The sequence below is a fragment of the Urocampus carinirostris genome, chromosome 1 (genome assembly GCF_059441175.1).
Source record: "Urocampus carinirostris isolate Australia breed hairy pipefish chromosome 1, RoL_Ucar_1.0, whole genome shotgun sequence".
NCBI lineage: Eukaryota > Metazoa > Chordata > Actinopteri > Syngnathiformes > Syngnathidae > Urocampus > Urocampus carinirostris.
The window spans coordinates 49,423,272-49,442,987 of NC_142349.1; the positions used below are offsets into that span (position 1 = coordinate 49,423,272).

General features: G+C 38.6%; 1 long non-coding RNA gene across 1 annotated transcript; it reads right to left on the reverse strand.

Annotated features, from left to right (window-relative positions):
• Positions 1-10,618: 10,618 nt before the first annotated feature.
• LOC148375015 (uncharacterized) lies at positions 10,619-14,526 on the reverse strand. The gene is made up of 3 exons (XR_015853042.1): positions 13,747-14,526; positions 12,720-12,791; positions 10,619-11,043 (listed from the first exon to the last, which is right to left on the reverse strand). It is a non-coding gene; the product is annotated as an uncharacterized LOC148375015 (long non-coding RNA).
• Positions 14,527-19,716: the final 5,190 nt, after the last annotated feature.

Below are 19,716 nucleotides of genomic sequence, written 5' to 3' on the forward strand. Positions count from 1 at the left end.
AGACAGCAATGTTTGGAGAGAAGACAGAAGAGAGCCGCACTAATTTATACCCTGATAATTGGAAACAGCAGACGCCCGCACCTGAACCGCATTCTCGGCCCCTACGGCCAGCCCGGACAACGTGGGAGGGTGATGAAGGCTGACGGGAAAGAGAAGGGGGCTTTCAAGAGTTTGGAAGAGATGGAAGTCAGTGTCAATAGCAGCCTTGTGTTTTGTGGGATCGGCTTGTGTATATTGTTGAAGTACCATTAGCATCTAGGTCTGATCTGAGGTTTATATTTTGTTGTGACGGAAGCACACATCCACATTCACAGTTAGAGTTGGACCACCCTGCCACAATTGAGAGCAAAGGAGGGCGGGGGTCCTTGTAGACAATGTGTCATGGTCACGATCAAAAACACTTTAGTCGTCTTAGCTTCCTTGTTAAATCAACATGACAGTCTCATTAAAAAAATGGAGTCATAGCATCCGTTAATTATCAGTAGAGGGGATCGTTTTTCTAATCCCGGATGCTTGTTTATCTGAGCCTGTGATATTTCAGTGAGTGATGGCGGATTCGTATTTTGACCGCCAGTGAGGTCTGGCATTGCGCTGCAAGATGAAGTCATCTTGGAAGCAAGAGCACCTAAAAATTGAGTGATGCGGCTTTATGGCTTTCATATCTGCATGAGCTGCTCATACTTGCGTCAGGAATACTTGGACTCAGTTTTTCTTGTACAACAACATTAGACAATGCGGGGCATCAACACACAACAACATGGATAAAGATTCGTTGTTGCGAAACATGATTTTCCCTAATCTATTCGATTGGAACCTCATCACCACAAAATGTATGCAAACATACTCTGGACAATAGGGAGATTTTAAATACCTCGCATGCATGTTTTGGGTATGTAGTTTTAAGTCGCAAATAAGCGCAGAAAAATAAATGGACTTTTCACAGAAAGGAAGCCTATGAGTTGAGGTATTTGAACTTAACCTATTACTTTGTGTACTGCCCACATTTTTCCATCAATTTTTACGCTGATGCTAATATCCATTTTGTTTTGATGTTACACAAACCAAACGTTACTTATGCTATATTCAAAAAAAGTTGGGAATGTTTTTTTTTCTTACTTGGATTGTCCCAGCTCTGACCTCAAAGCATTTTAGGGAAATCCAAACCAACATAGATAGCTTATAATGATAATTTAATGCTGTGTTAAGAGTAGTCTCTCCAAGTCAACTTGTGTCAAATAAATAGACCAAAATATGTTTTATTTTAGTCACAGCATCAGTGATGTGCAGTGAGGTTCATTTCTGGTGTGGTGTGGCACAGATTTACAAATTAATGAACTTACAGCTTATTCATCATTTAATTGGCGGAGAAAAGAAAGCTTCGAGACATTTTCTTTCTCTTGGGATGGTCAACATGCATGTTATGTTTTTGTTTTGTTTTTCCAGAAATTCTATGTTGTTGAATTTGTATGTGTTGAGTATAAGAAAGGGTTAAATTGTTTTCTATTATCTTTTTTTGCACATCCGTAAATATTTTAATCTATGTTTCCTGTGTGGTGTGGTGAATGCCTTAATCATGTGACTCAGAGATTATCACATGCTGGACAAAGCGTAAGTATCAATTAAAGCACCACCGGAAAAAGCTAACTTCACAATTTTTTTATAGTGGCATCCATGGTAGCAAGATGGCACGAATGATGCAACATAATTAATTTCTGGACAGTTATTTTCAATAAACTAGGAATATTTCACAATGAAGTTATTCTATACATCACACACTGGGGCTTTAAATATAAATTCATATCTATTCCATGTTGTTCTCATTTGTGGTCCATCTCTCGATGGGTGTCACGATTATGAATTGAAATTAGTCAGTGAAGTCAGGGTTCATCATCTTGTCGATAAGGACAATATGTTCTCTGTGCCAGTGTTCAAAGTTTATTCTGTTAATGATCATTTAACGCTGGTTATTTCAAGTGTATTTGGTAATACTGTTAATTTAACACTTAGCAAGTAAACCTTTACCTCTAGCTCAGTGAACATAAGGTCTTTTACGACAGAGTGTTGAGTCAAAACTGGTTGTTTTATTTTTCTACTTTGAATGCCGCATTTGTCTTCAAAACATTCAAGCAAATACCTTTACCAGTGCCATTAGCAACCACTTAGCATGAGCTAAGCTAAGTTGGATGAGCATGGGAAGAAGATGCTGATTGCAAAGCCACCTGCAAATATTCTTCAAATCCCAAATCAAGTATCTGAAAATCAATGTGAATGTATGTCTTTGTCTTGATGGCCTTCATTTGCCTGGTAGCGAAAGTTATGATTCTTGAGTTTTTGGGTGACTTCATTTTATTTTTACCTAAACACACAAAAATTCCATTTGAATGTATGAATCAAGTTTATTTTATTTGGTAAATGAATTGAATGAACGATTTACCAGTCACTGAGGTCTCCCAAAGCACTTCACAATACACTTCACCCATTCACACTGATAGAGTCAGCCATGCATGGCGACTACCTGCATATCGAAGGCATTAGGGTTGCCCTAGGACACTTCGACGTTTAACTCGGAGGAGCCAAGAATCGAACTTGCGACCTCTTTTGGTCCGAAGATAACTGGTAGGCTACCCTAAAATATTTTATTCATTGCCCATTCCAGAACAGAGACTGACATATTGAAAACAGATTGGTTAATCGCGATCACATTGACAGGAGCATAAGACTCAATTTAGTTATCCTAGCAAGTGATTTGTTTCAGTTTAACGCCTGTTGCTTTTCTATGAGCCGCTTAAAGATGTTAAAGAGTGTTCTTTTCGCTTCACCACTCTTTGTGATCGTCATCTCAATAGTTTCTTCTATGGAGGCGTAGTGGATGAGGGAGCCATTTCCGAATTAAAAAGCCTAGCACGCAAGTTGCATCTGCTCTTCTACTGTAGTGGTGGGATAAGACAATAGTCCTATTGTCGTACCATCTCTCCACCTCCTATCTATTCCAGATCACCAGCCATAGCACACATGAAAGCCACCGCGATGTGTCCACTCCTCTCACGATTTATCTGTCACACGCTTGTCCTCGCGCAAACTGGAACACATTTGTGGGCTTTGATCGCTGTTCATGTGACATCCGCAAGACTGCCCAGAAACATCTGCAATTTTTCTTCTCAATATAGATGACTTGGAGCGCGGCGCTAATTCAATTTATTTGACAAAGCTCCCCTCAGAAAAAAATAAAATAATAAAGAAGGGATGCGATGGTAGAAAAAAAAACTTTTGATCATTGCCACATTGTCCCTCCTTGGGTGTATCTGCACATCTTCATCTTATTTCTCTTGTCGTGTTAACTCGGTGTTTCCCTTTCCTGCCCGCTGCGAGGATGGAGCCTCACAAAAGGACCGCAAAACAAATCCGAGGCCCAGACCGTGGTCTTTCATTTAAGTTGAGTTCGGATCAACGGCAACCCCAGGGACTCCCGTTCCTTTAGCTGAATCAAAATGTCGAGCCCACCGCAAGTTTCGAAAGGCATTGCCGGCAAACCTTGTTTGCTCAAGGTCGAGCGCATTTTAGGTTTCAGGAGATATGAAAATAATGGGCCCTTGATTATGTGTTTGGCAGATAGCAGGCGCTCGTATTTCCTGGTGTTGTTTGAGGCGCTTCTAGGGAAGTGCCTCCAAATAGGCTCCTATTAGAAGATTTCCTTGTGGAGTGGCAGGGATCAGATCTCCGGAACAAGTTGGATTGCGGCACTGCGAAAACAACTTCATATCCACCCCAGAAACATCTTCGACTTGATTGTTGTTGTCACTGTTTTCCACTTTTCCTCTCCTTTATGACTGACTTTCTTGGAACCCATTATCATCTCCAACAAAAGACAATAAAATGCACTAAATGACAATGAAATGAGATGTGGTCCCCTGATTTGATCCGTTTAAAGGAATGGGGTGAAGGGTTTGGGCGAGAGGGTAACCTGAGGACACGGCTCAATTGTTTGCACCAGATGGAGGCTGACGGGGTCATGCGAAGCTCCTGATTTGGCAAAATAGTCTGACTTACAAGATTTGAGCTTGGTGAAGCTAAACCAACAGAGAGCCTGACTTGGATGTCCCTCCCTGTCTTCAGCCACCTTCTGTTCATTTGACTTATATGCAGGAATATATGGTGTAAAATTCTAAAAAAGATGTATTCTCCATGAGGTATGATCACTGGTCAAGTAAACCTTTTTTTATGCCCTTTAGAAAGAAGATATTTTCAACATAAAACTATTAATCTATTCAAGTGTTTACAATTTCAAATTTCGGTTTTCAACTATTTGGCTATTTTTGGAACGGTCTGTAGGTTACCGAGGTGTTATCTGGGGCCTTTCTTCTTGTGAGTAGTACGTAAGTGAACCGTCGTCCATAATTTTACCGCTAGTCTGTCTCCAGCTCTTCACTCTCGAATTTCGTACAACACGGCGGTACCCGCTGTACACTACACGACATCGCCTGAAATCGGTTGACACTTGATGTGTATGTATAAACATAACGCCGGCTTTCATGTGGTGAGCGCAGGGTTCATACTTTGATCCACTAGAGCAGCAAAGGAGAAACTCAGGCGGGGGTCAAATCTGCCTCGAATTAAGTGAGTGTAACAACAGCAATAATACAATCACATCCTCCAAAGCCCTGCAATATTACTGAAGGGTAGCATATGTGCGTGCGCTGACCACACAGTGGTGTCCTTTACAGAGAAGAGGGCCCTTGCTGTGGCCTCAAAAGGCCCCCTAACCATGGAGCCCCCTTGCACCCACAGTGCATGGCACTTGATGTGGACCACATGACTCATTACTCCAAGGAGATCCGACGCCGCAGCTAGCAAGTAAGTCGTCTTCTCACACCACTGACACAAGCAACAACAGCATCAGAATCCTCATAGCCTGTTACAAGATGACCTCCGGTTTAGATCCTACAGTCAGTGCAAATACTTTGTTACATGTCATAAATCAATAAACATTTGACAGAATACATATACCTATGACATGTAATAAGTGTGTCAATGTCCAAACAGTGACAAAAATTCCAAATAAATACTTATAATCAGATTTAAGTTGTCAACAACCCACTCGGAGTGGTGCAGAAGCAATGTGCAGGAAAACTGATTAGTTCAGAAAACTGTGGTTTTTTATTCGGGCTGGGTTTGGTACACAGAAAGTCAGTTAGTGAGGCAACAATCGTGGTCCAAAATGCAGGTGAGGGGTCGGTGTTCTATTAGTATGAACAGGGTGGGCAGTATTCCAAGATTTGGTGATGTGGTACTCAGGACCTGGAAGAGCGGGCAAGGGTTCGGTACACTGCTATAACAAGACGCTGAGACAAGTGTAATTGGGATGTGACATGGAGAACAACGAACTAGCACAGAATCACGCAAACACAGTGTTAAAATAAAGACGAGAGAGGACATCAAGACAAAGATATCGCAACTATGAGGAGGACAATTGAACCCAAAAGGGAGTGACAAAATAAGGTAAGGTTAAGAGCAATAGGAGGACACTCCATCAAACGGGGCGTGTTTGAGATCGGCAAACTTTTTTTTTAACCTTCCCAGAATCAAGTGCGATTGCACCTCCACTACACTAGGAAACAGTGGCGCTCTCATTGGCAGAATGTTTTTAACATTTACAGAGTGAGAGCATTGAGTATGAGGTGTTAACACGATGTAGAGTGGACCCTCAAGTGACATTAACACGAACGAGGAGACAGGTGGACAAATACGAGGTGACGAAACAAACAAAAGCCTTCTCTTGAACCCACAAGCTAAGATTTACACAGCTAGAGCGTCCACGGAGGAAGAAGATTAAAATTCAGCATGCTTGCTATAATAAATTGGCAGCGGGCAGCATGAAGCGAAATAAATTGAGGTGCAACTTGAAAAAATTACACCCTCATGCTTGAGTATTTTTCGGCCGAGCGTGCTGAAAGGTGGAGATTTGGCATGGACGGAGGTGAAGTGTTACCACCAATATGTTTTATTTCCACCAAAATATGTGCTCATTTAAAAAAAAAAAAAGATTGATCGATCAAAGCAATGCAGAAAGGGTTAAATCACAATCCCTCCTGAAGCGCATGCGCATACAACCAATGTACTCGAGGTGTTTTTCTCCTATTGCACATAGACTTATGTTTTATTAGTCTGGGGTGTGAGATCATTTTTTCCTCCGGTGGGGGGGCGCAACAGAAATAATTGAGAAGCACTGTCTTGGAGGGACATTGTGTATCATATAGGACCTCCTAGTTTTAATAAAAACATCGTTAAAAAACAGTGTTGCATGAATAATGTAATACCCACAAATACATTAACTATCAAGTAAACAAGAATTTTTTTAAATACTCGTAGGTCGAGAAATTTGTATTTATGGTACGTAACATGACGCTAGAAGGAGCTGACAAGATTATTCGCCATTTTGCTGCTAAGGGTACCACCGAGAACTAAAAACCTTGTAAATGGCTGGGCAAAAAATGTGCCACTATTAGTCTGTGATCTTCCTTGCGCTTTGTAGCACTCATTTACGGTTGCACTACACAGTACAGCAACATCTAGCGATCAAATACTACGCAATGTCCCTATAATATTACACTTAATCAAAAAAAGAAAAAACAACTTAAATTCTTTTGTTACTTCCTATAACCTACTGTGTATATTTGTTGTTTTCCATAGCTTTAACGTTTGTATTATTTATTTGACCTGATTTGTTACTCTTACTTCACTTTGTACGCAAACCTTTACGTCTATACGAATTAATTTGAGTTTATTCAAAATAAAACACATATTTCTTTTTTTACTGTTACATTCAAAAACGACATTAAATTCACAAGTTAGAATTGTAGCTACATGTTGCCCTCTGGTAGGTGATACAAGTCTATCAAAACAAGGTCAAACAGGATCAGAGAGTTTCCTCCACAGGGCCATCAACACCCTAAACAAACTTGGAAAACTGTGAAAATATATGTATTTTGACTACTTTGCATTGCACTACTGTAACTATTCTTTCATTGTACTGTTATAGCTTAGGCCAGTCTCTAAGCACTATTTTTTTTTTTTAATGTGACTATATATGCAGACAGTCTTTTATCACATTTTTCTCTCGAAGGTTTTGATTACATGTTTACCTTGGAGTGCTATGTCTAATATTGCATACAATGTTTCACAACATTGTTATCAAAGGTAAAAGGTAAATGGTCTGCATTTATATAGCGCTTTTCAAGTCAATGAAGACTTCCCAAAGCGCTTTACAATGTGCTTCACACTTACCCATTCACACACACACTCACACACCAATAGCGGCCATGCAAGGCGCCAACCTGCTTATGCATTAGGGATTCAGTGTCTTGCCCAAGGACACTTCGACATATAATACGGAGGAGCCGGGTATCAAACCTGCGATCTCTTGATCCCAAGACGAGCGTGCTACCTCCTCCAATAAAGATAATTCAATTCAACAATATAGCGTTTTCTTAAAAAGTATGTATTTTTGCCTGAAGTATTACACGTGTTATTGTGACAAATAAAACTGTTAGTTAGGTAGAAGTAGAACACTTAGAAGACAGTAGAATAATTAAATCACTCATATTTTACTGAGACGGGGTTTAGATGCCTAAATAAAGTTAGTTGGACACATGCACCCAAGCTTTGCCCACAGACACACACACATAAACAAGTGCAGCCACACAAATGTTCTCAGAAGGAACATAAAAGGAGCACTAATGGGAAAAAGATGAGAGGCCTTCCAAGAGAACGCAACCGAAAAAGGAATATTGGCCGTTAGGCACGCTAACATCAAAGAGAAGATTTTGCATAAAAATAACATTCTATTGTGCTGTTTAATGGCACCTAATTTGTAGATAATTGTAAAACTAAAAATAATACAAGAACAATTAAATCCACCATATATTGGAAGATAAAAAAACACCACTATCCTCATGCTAATGGTTATGCATAGGAAGGCACATTCATATAATAGGAGGAAATAAGAATCTATTTTGTTTTTATCATTTTAGTAACAAAAATTCAAACACAAATGCTGTCAAAAGACACACTTATAGATGTTACACACTCAGAGTAACAAATCTTTTAACAATCCGTTAAAGAATATCAAGGCTAGTAGAATTTAATCTCTGACTTCTTCTTTCCATTCGAAGAGTATATATGGCACCACACTGCCCCTATGTGGCCAAAACAGACAAGAGCAACAAGAGGTTGTTTTCACATGTCAACTCAAGTCATTTATTTATATAGCCCTTAATCACAAAAATGTCTCAAAGGACTGCACAGGATTACAATTACACAATTACCTGATCTTCAACCAACATGCAGGCAAAGAACAACTCAAAACCTCAGCGTGAGGAAAAAACTTTGAAAAGGGACCTCACAAGTGGTAATCCCCCTTTCAGGATGACCAGGGTTAATTACATTTAGCATTACAGTACACAAACATAGTAAACACTAGTTAACATGTTGAAAATCTGTGCGGAAAGTGCACGACAGCAGCGATGCCCCCGGCCTGTAAACTAGTCCAGAAAGTCTATGACGGCCACGACGCAGGTTCCCACCTCTGCCAGCTGGTCAATGCAGGCGTTGACATGCTTCAGGTCAAACGCTGGTACGCTGGCTCATCTCAAATCCTCCTTCTCCTTCGTATCACCACCAGGCAGGCAGTCGGCATCTCCCAGCTCATGTCGTCAATGCAGCCTGAGTCAGCATCAGTTGGACTCTACTTGAACCTGGCCTTTTCTTACTTTCAACATTTTCATGATACACTAACAAATAAGAACAAAACAAAAACCCATGAGTTCGATAGTGGCATGACACTCCATTCCTGGAACCTAATGCGCTCCACCTCAAACAGCAATAATCTGTGGTCTGGCCAGCCCTTTGAGACTCCTTGTGTTAACGGGGTATACAAATAAACATGACTTGAGTTGACTGTGATAAAGGGCTATACAAATAAACATGACTTGACTTGACTAAAAGTAAGCAGATAGATGCAGTGGGAAAGAAAACATAAGAGATCTTTGAAATTAGTTGTGCATTGTTAACACATACTTAATAGAGAAAATATTTTACTTTCAACTTTTTAAGGACAATTGAAACGACGCACCCCACTGGAAAGTCTTACTTAAATCTGATATCGGAATTCAAAGAATTTCTTTTTTCTCAAAATGCCAATAATATTTTCTTTTTAGGCAATAAACAAATTGCCTACATCGGTATCCTCGTTTATAGAAATATTGACGTTTTTACAAAAGATCTTTGCTTCCACCTTGAAAGCATCATCTAAGAAAATGACAGCCAAAATGAGACTTAAAATTCATAATTGTGTGAGGGAGACAAATTTTAAGTCATATATTTATATGTGACACAGGCTCTAACAATATTATTTGGAGTTACATTTTGATTTTAGGGTTTTATCAAATGTCACACTGAAATAAAATCGGCTGAAAAATAAGCCTTTGTCTAAAGAACAGGTGTAGCGGTATTGTTGAATTTTGTCTTCAAATATATGGTGTGGCTCTCAAAAAGTATAAACTAAAAACATACTTGTTTTTAAGGCTCTTTGAGTCAAAAGGGTTCCCAAGCCATTCCCTAACACAAAAGCTTAGTTGCTAAACAGATTCAAAAGATTCATTGCAACATTGTTAAAACCAGTTTACAAATCCTTGAAAAAAATGTATATATTTCGGTAGCACACTAAAGGTAATTCTAAAATATAATGTTGAGATCTTTAGTAAGCAACTATAGGTGATTTTGCAAAGGGCTACCTGTCATGACGTCGAAGGTGGACCAAATGCGGAGACGCCGAGGCAGGTGTGCTCAACAAAGGATGGTTTATGAACAAAAACTAGGAACATACATAAACAAATCAGGTCTTAAAACAACTTGCAAAGTGTCCAAATCAGAATCAAAAACCCAAACCAGGATGGAAGTAGCATGAATATGACAATGACCCAAAAATCAGAGAGCTGTCCCTACAGTCAATATATAGGCTGGGATGATTATGGACAGGTGTGTTGGCATCCTGTGCCGGATTCCAAACCTGATTAGGGCCCTCTGAGGGAAGGTAGTGCATCAGATTGTGACATTACCTCCCCCTCAAGAGCTGGATGCTAGATGGACCAAAAACAAAAAGACAGAGGCTGCATCAAAGAGACTTTCACTGGAACAGTACACGGCTGAAGGACCTTGTCTGTCCCAGCCAAAACAGGGCCAGAAGCAGCCGAGGACTCGTTTCCTCGCCGCTAGGACAGGGACCTCCTTGCCACAGTGACTTTGGCGTTTGAGGTCTTTGTCTTTCCCCGCTGAAGCAGGGACCAGAAGCGGCCGGATGACCTTTACCTTGCCGCCAGGACAGCAACCTTCTAGCCGCTGGAACAAGAAGTGACCAAGGGACCTTCGCCTCACCAGGAAACAGAAGCAAGCGAGAAGACCGACTCGGAACAGGGTGCAGCAAACAGTCCTTTGATGCCAAAAAGAAGGGACACAGGGGATAAAAGCTTTCCGCTGGGTAGTTCTGTCATGATGTCGTAGGTGGACCGAAATGAAGAGAAGCCGAGGCAGGTGTGCTCAACAAAGGATGGTTTATTTACAAAAACCAGGAACATACAAACAAAAACAAATCAAGTCTTAAAACTGTCATGATTACTGATTCGGGGCACATGCGGCTGCCCCGGTGGCGCCAACAGCCCTGGTCGCTGATTGGCTCCTTGCCACTTGTTAAACCCCCCGGCTCCCTGTTACCGGAGTCCGGTCGTTGCGAACCTTCAGCTCCCGCTAAGGCAAGCCTTTCAACCCTGACTCCCTCCAGTTTTTTGGTTCTCGTACGTTTCCCGGCTTCGACCTGTTTCTGTTTTGTCCACGTCTCTGCTCCTCCGCCCTGACAACCCGACCTGTTTTCCCGTCTTCGACACCGCTGTCGCTCGCCACAGAAGTGCCACTTCCGCGTCCCGAGCAACCTGCTCCCCGCAACCAACGATCACTGGATCGTGGGTGCCAGCCTTCGTCTCCTTCTCAATAAAACTAAGAAACAAACGCAATTGGGTTCTGTCTCAGTTTCTGGTGCATGACAAAAACAACATGCAAAGTGTCCAAATCAGAAACAAAAACCTAAACCACACAACCACACATACTAACTGAAGACGGATGGAAGTAGCATTAAAATGACAATGACCCGACCATCAGAGAGCTGTCCCTACAGTCAATATAAAGCCTAGGATGATTGAGGAGAGGTGTGTTGGCATCCGACACGCCTGTGTCCAGTTCGAAACCTTTTTGGGACAGTATAGGAGAAGGTAGCGCATCAGATCGCGACAGTACTATAGTAATGATCAGAATAGAATCGAATAGTCTTATTGTCAATGGAAACATCATTGTGAACATTGGTTGTTTGCAAGAAGATATTACGTGGGACTCCAGGATAAACAAGATAAACACGTGAAAAAGACCGAAAAGAAGTACCGAAGCTGGTGCAGCTTTAACTGGTATTATTGCAACCTCAGTACAGTATTATTATTGTTGTTGTTGTGTTGTTGTTGTTGCATGCATCGAGATTAAACATGGCACTCTAAGTTAAATAAGATAAACCAGAATTAAGACAGAAAAGAAGTAGCTGGTGCAACTTTAACTATTGTTATTACAGTCTCATTATTAATATTGTTATTATTCTACTATATTATTCCAATGTAAGATTATGAACTTTTTAATAAAATGAATTACTATATGCGTAAACTATTTGGAATGTTATTTTTGGACTATAGAGTTGTCTCCTTGGAGGAACTTCGTCTGTAGCGTTCAATCATAGTGTGTTATTTCGACGTAAATCAGCAGTTGGGAAAATGGCTTACTGCTGGGAAGGAAAAAGTGTGTCATCTTGTTTATTTTCTCTGGGTTTGCTGTCTTTAGGAGCCAATGGGGCACGATGATAACAGCGAAATATTGCGGCGTCCTCCATCGCTCACATGACGGACAGCCCCAGAATCCGACGAGAGACCGCAAGGACCTTACAACAACATTTATGAGCCGAGGGAGAGGAGCAAAACTTGCAGCCGGTGTGTTAATAATGGCTCACTGGTGATTCCCTCTCTTGTTTGTTCAGATTTAGTTTTTTCTTCCACACACAAGCACAAATTCACTCGGGCTCACTTTTTTCTCTTCTCCTATGAAGTCCCATCTTCCAACATCTCACTGACCACCATCCATGCTAACACAATATATTATTAAGTAGAAGCAGTCTAGTATGCGTATATAAACTGTACGTTAGAAAGAGGATCTTATGCCTCTTAGTGTTGTCAATCATTACGTTTGGGCCGGGCCAGGGCTTCTCTCTCGCATACTTTTTTTTTTTTTTATTAACCAGCAATTGTTCTTTGTTACTCTTTGGAAGATCCGCACAATGCATTCTGTTCCCTCTTGCGCCAACAAGCATGTGTCTGTACATTTAAACATGTTGGATTTTATAAACTGTTTGTATAATCTTCATATCCAGCGTTATGCGCAATCCTAATATTTTTCTTCTGGAATAAGTGATTCTATATCACTCTTGTATGTAATTGCTTAATCGGTTATAATAGAAAGGTATTAGGATTGTGCATAGCACTGGTTGTAAAAAGCATACAAATATTAATGATAATGATGTTGGAAAATATCTGATATCAAATTTTGGGTTTACAGTAATCCCTCACTATATCGCTGCTCACCTTTCACGGTTTTGCTGCATCATGGATTTTCATCTTGCAATGTGTTCTGCATTCTGATTGCCGATAACGTCCCTAAGAAAAAAAATTGGTTGGTTTGTTGGATCTGTTAACCACAAGGGCGATAGGGGCACCACTTCCTGTGGTGTGTCTAAGTACTGGTACAAAAAATGACTAAATAGATGTTTACAAATAGGGGAAAAAACTTAATTTGTCAAATTAATGCTTGAGCCACTTAAAAGAGTTGGATTTTTATGTTTTATAATTTTAATAAATTTGTATTTAGTTTTAAATATATAGATTTCATCGATCACGGGATTTTTTGGAACAAATACCCTGCGATAGTCAAGAAGTCGCTTTATTCCTGAAAAGTCATTAGACAAAAGAGTATAAAGAAAAGTATCTGAAAATCCTCCGTATAGACAAAGACTTGTGTTTCATTATCTTGTCTTGAATGCAGTAATACCAAATGTCAACAGGCTTTCTATGTCTGATGCGTGCTGTGCGTCCATGAAGACGGCGTATATTTGGAGAGGTGTTATATTATATACATTTGCATCAAGTCAAGGGCTTTGGTGTTCTACATAATTGCGATTTCAAAAGACATCCCGACCATTGATACTGTACACCGTATCCTATTCTACGTGTGTAATCCCAAACAATAAAAAACTGTTTAGCACCAATTTTCCTTTACTTTTTAACTATTTTCCCCACCGGGATTCAGACAACTGCGGCGGTCACATCTGGAAGACAGATGTGGATTCCCAAAGCTTTTGACTCTCTCACTCCTTCTAACTCACTCTCTCTTCCTCATGTCAGATTTTTCTTTCCCTCCCTCTCTCTTTGGGAAACATGAGAGCCGGGCTAATTCTCCCTCACTGTGCCTCGCTCCCTCCCACAAGGCCGGACCACCCGCATTCGGAAACGCCTCGCTGTTCCTCTGCAACTGAATGGGAACGAGGGATGTAAGGATGGGCGAGGGTTGATGGTTTTAGCAGGGTATCAATTACATCATTGTAGAAGTCCTAACCTGCTATTGTGTCAGGGGGAAACTGGCTGGGACGGACGGCTCCCATTGCATCAGTATCCTTCTCGCTCGATGTAGCTTCAATCCCCACACCGCAGCCATCTTTAGACACTGTTCATCTTCAGCTGATTTCCTACAAATAGTCAATACGCATCTCGGAGCAGAAAATAAACACCCAGCACTTAATTTGATACTTTTGAAACACTTTGCTAAGAAAAATAAATGAAAACAATCAATCTAATACTGTATTCCAAAAAGTATCCCACATTTTTAATTTTGATTCATTTTAACTCATTCAATGCGATTTTAGAAGCATTATCCCTGAGTGCCAAAACATAAAAATGTGTTTTTCTTGTTTTCTTAAAAAAAAAAAAACTATTATAAAGGGTGTGGTGCTGCTCATCAGTAGATATCAAGCTTCTGGGAAAGATTTCAGTATGATAAATCACTATTAGATGGCAGGAATGGTTTGATCAGATCTTTGTCCACCCATCGGGGAAGCCCAATTTCCTAGTCTTGGTAGTGTAGGTGTAGTGAAGCAATGTAAGTCGCGACATATGAACTAATAGGCAGTTAACTCATCAACGGAGTGTATTCGTTTAAAAAAAAGCTGACAAAGTCCCATTGTCATTGTTTGATCAGAGAGGATGATGTTTCGTGCACGTCGGAAGAAAGGCAGTCAGCAGAAGGAACGCAATCTCTATGGTGACTGAAAAATCATGCATCGTTCATGCATAGTTCATGCATCAGTTTAGTGGACTTGCAATAAAATGTTTTTCTGCAAACAAATTGTCCCTGTGTTTATGTAAAGTATTTTTGTAATTGGAGGTTTAAAAAATCCAAATTGAAAAAAAAGAAAAGTTCTGCTTGAATTGCATCCTTTCACAAAGCTGTTTTCTTGAAAACAAGTATTTTTAAGAAGCATAGCAATGTTCAACTGTTCCTTACTAAACACTGGTAAAAGCCAGAAACATATTCTTTCAAAAGAACGCAGACGGTTCAGACATTATTTTGACATGTCCTAGTCTATATAGCTACGGAACTTCTGTCGGCCTTCCAATGCGAGTCAGAATGGCAATAATTGGCTTAAAGAAAAAAACAATTCGACTTGAACGACGTTATTGGTAATTTTATATGTAGGCACAGCACATAAACATACATCGACTTCTATTTAATGAAAGGAAACTACAAAATGTTTGCACACTTAAACAGCTGTATAATACTCATAATAATAACTTATAATACAAGGCTCACAAACCATCTTGAAAATTAGAGCTACTTTTTGGTTTTGATTGGAGTAAAGGGCAACAATTTTGACATACGGTACTTTTCTAAAATAACAACTTATCCTATTTATATTTAGTTATTATTTTATAACATAGTTATAATTCGTAGAAGTTAAGTCAACTGCTAAAAATCTAATTAACAAGAAAATGACCCATCTCTGGTGAGATATTTTCAGATCCTGTCCGTGGTGCCCGCGGGCCCCACATTGGAGACTCATGCAATACTATAATACATAAACACGAGGCCGAAGTGAGAAGAGCGAAGCCGAAGTTTTTAAAAGCCTACCCCTATTTCATTTTTTCCTTGCAGGGAAGAAAAATTCATAATCAAAACAAGAAAACAGAAACTTACCCCACAGAGCGGAAATTAAGAACAAATGAATTACATTGCAAACATAGAATTGTACTGCTAGCGACTCTTATAACATATAATACCCAAAGAAACTCTTAATGTATTAATCTCTATAGTTGCATATGATTAAAGGATCATTGTGTAATATATGACCACTAGACGCCGCTGTTTTATGTAGTGCAACCAAAAATGAGTGCTACAAAGAAGAATACAAACTACGGAGACTCAAAGTGACCAAACCGGACCAACGTTGTTGTTTTTTTGTCCAGCCTTTCCCCAATATTTTTTTGTTTTGGGGACACCCTTACCAGCAAAATGCTGGATAATCCTGTCAGTTCCCTATAGATGAGCTTACTTCACCTCATGTTATGTAAAACAAATACAAATGTCTTGACCAATAAGCATTTTTTAAAGCACAATTATATGATAGCTCGTGTATATTTACTGATTATTCAAATCAATCTTGTTTTTTTTAATGAATGAAGGGTTTTTTTTACCACTAAGAGGCGCTAGAAATTACACAATACCCATTTAATTCAAATAAAATGGAGATAGGTAAACAAAACTCAACTATGAAAAAAAACAGATCATTAGAGGGGGCCCACCAACATTTTTACTATCTATGTCTAGCTGGCAAGTTTCCTTTCAGGATTTATGGTCAGAGCTTCCCATGCCTGTCAACCTATATCATTGAAAGGTATTTTATGATTTTCTGCTAAAGATATTTCAATTCGGTGAACTCGTTTTTCAAACGATTTTTTGCCGAGTGTAAGTGAAAATTGTTTCATTTCATTAAGTCCCCTGTGTGTAATATATGACACCTAGATGGCACCGTATTGTTTACTACGAATAAAAACCAGTGTCAAGAGGACAGCGTAGCAGCAAGATGCCGGACAAACAAGGCAGGAATTCCATGATGTTAAGGAGATACAAATTTCTCAACCTATGATGATTTTTTTGAATAAAAGTTAACCTTGGTATGATAGTTCATGTAGTTTTGCCTAACATCTGAATAAATGTATTTTTTTTTCTACTCAATTACATTTTTTGTACCACTAGGAAGCAGTAACTATTACACACTGCCCCTTCAAACGTAATTTTCTTCGGCCATTGTTTACAAATGTTCTCATGTTCTTTTCCATGATTATGTGGCACAATATTTGGACTTTTTGGCGAAATCAGCAGCTAAAATGAGAAAGGCAAAACTGGAAAGTACCTTGACAGAATTGAACAACAAGTGCAAAGGTGAAGTTCAAATCATGGAAATGACGAGAAGTGTGGTAAAAACATTTAACATCAATAAAGGAACCCAAAAAAAGGGATCCTTGAAGAAGTTTTCGACAACCTTAGTTATGTTCTGCAGTATTTTCCCAGTTTTTAAATAAAATCCCCAAAAACAATTTAATATTCAGGGGAAACATTAGTTTTTATCTTGACCTGTTTAATTTTTAGTCATTTAGGTGTGTTAAAATATATACAGGTTAAGCTAAAACAAATATGTTCCCCAAAATTTTACTAACTTTTCTTTCAGGGATATTTAAAAAAAGGCAAAATAAAATAACATTTCATGAAAAAATAGTTTTTACTTATTGTAGGCCCAAAATATCACATTGATTTCTGTCTACAACTGTATTTAGATAATGATAGAAAAATATGATCAAATTTAGGTATAGAGTCTGTTTTCTGCCCATGTTATTCATCACAAATGCCTGCTAAGGGAATTGAAGTGAGTAAAACTTGGTTTTTATTTCTTGGTATTTAATCATTTTTTAAAATATCACTGGTTTTAATTCTGCGTCCAGCGACCTTGTAAATAAACTGAAATAAAATTAATTATTACTATTAACGTTAGATTTTAGTTGAGGATTTGTAAAGAAACATACTTTTTCCAATCTTCTGGATGAGGTGTTTTTTTGTGAAAAATATTATCTCTCAGTTTGAGTTATTTTTTATAATTTCGGTTTTGATTGAAACATTTTAAAGCCTTCCCTTAGCTTTAGTTATTGAGGTAAGAGCTTTCAGGCAAAAACACGTAATAGTCTATGAGAACCCGAATTAAAAACACCCTTCATCCAATTATAACAGGGCTAAATACCCGCATTTATTTGAATAGGAATGTTTTATCCTTCAAACGTGTACACCAACTTAATTAGCTCACAGGAGATAGTTCTAAATTTAATTGTGACTTTTATAATTAAAAAAAATATAAATAAAAACATGTAAACTGAAAGCATTCATTCAAATACCTAGTGTCCTACATAGATACTTCTTATTTATTGTACAAAATGAGAAACATGATCAGTGTCTTCACAATCACACATTGAAGGAAGCTGTCACTGAATAATTGACAATTTAATCTAATAATCAGGTAAATGACTAGAAACCTTTAAGAAGCATTTTATTGTAGCCCAGTCATTTTGTAATATCATAATGACAACATAGTAACGACATCAACCCCACCACAAAAAATAACGATAACAATAATAATTATAATAACAGTTGTAATAATAATAATAAATTTACATGAGGACGAGAAGCTGGATAATGAAACAACAAATGAAAGACCGAATGGATTAATGATGAATAAAAATGAAATAATAATAATAATATTATTGATTATAATGGTATGATAATGATAATAATAATAATAATAATAATGGTTTTGCTGAGGAAAACATATGATTAGATTTATCTCAAATACAATATCATTTTGGTGATCATTTATAAGCGTGTGGTAGAAATCCTGCTCACCGTGACATATGAATAGGAAAATTAAACATAATACAGAATACATGTTTTTGGCAACTAAGCTGGTATAATTTAAAGTTCGGTTTTCGTACACTATAAGATGCATTTGAAAAATGTTTTTGAAGCTTTTCAGAGCAAAAAAGAAAATTGCTAGCATTTACCAAACCATGTAAAAATTATCTACAGTATCCATGTATTAATTTGTTTTACGACTCCAAATTACTATTTGGTTCACAAACTCTAATATTAGGTTAATTATTTTCATTGTTGTAAAAAATGTGTGTTTCTCTTAGGTATTTTCCTCCTAGCATAACAAGCATTGTATTTTTAAAATACGGTATAACGTTTTCAATCCGAATCATATTCAAGTCCGTTTCTGTCCCCTTATATTGTGCCCGGTTCCATCAGTTGGAAAGACTTATGTCGCCATCTTGTGGGTATTTTTGAGCACTGCGTCTTTTAAATGCAAAAAAAAACAGTACTGTACGTTCGTTTTAGGGAATTCACGGCAAGTTTGATATATGAGTAAAAACGAGAGCTAGTTTGGTTGAAAATATATAAATTTGGGAGATAAAGATTCACAGGTTTAATTCGAATTCGATTTATTATTTTTATTTAAAATGATTATCTATGTGGTTGGACTCATTAGATGGGAAAGATGTTTTAATTATAATAATGTATTTAAATGAAGGTCAACTTAACGAAAAAAAAAATTTTTCCAAAATACAGGACAAAAAAGGCCTATAAAAGGCATTTACTTTGAATCATTTGTTAAAAAAAAGAAGAAATTTTAAAAAACAGGTCCAAGACATCGATTTGTGGTTCATGAACTTATATTAAAAAAATCTAAAGGAAAACCAACCAGATATGTATTTATCTTTTTCATTCAACACAGCCGTATACACCCTTTTCCAGTCTACGTTATTAATGGAAGGTGTGCGCATTTTTGACCAATAACTGCGGGAGTAGCAGTATGTGTCATGAACCAGAACAGGAAGAGGACCCAGATGCGTAAAGTTTCTCACACAAGCTTTATTTCACGGGAAATGGGGCATGCACTTCAAGACAAATGCCAGTGATTCGGCGATCGCTGGGCGGAAGAGGTAAGGCAGAAGTCTGGCATGGAACAACAGGAAGCCAGAGACCAACGAGATTGATACCAGTCACACGAGCCGATACCGGACAGAACGTGAATGACGGGATAGATAACGGATATGGGAGACTGGAGACAGAGAACAGACAGAACGAGATAGATGGGAACAATAACAGACAGGATGCACAAACAGGATACCGGACAGAGTCAAAACACGTCTTGTGGCTGCAGAGGTTTGTTGACGGACTGACAAAGGGTGAGTGAGAGCAATGAGCTTAAACAGGAGGGAAGCCAGTCAATCAATGAGCCGCAGCTGACGCCAAACGGGCGGGGCCAATTGGCAACCGTGACAGTATGAGTTTGAATGGACCGAAGGAAGACTTAAATGTTGAATTGCCTTTTTAGAATCACAATCTACAAAAACAAAATGCACAACTGTTGTGTGTACAGGTGCACAAATGACAATTTTAAGGAACATCATTTTTTTACAATTT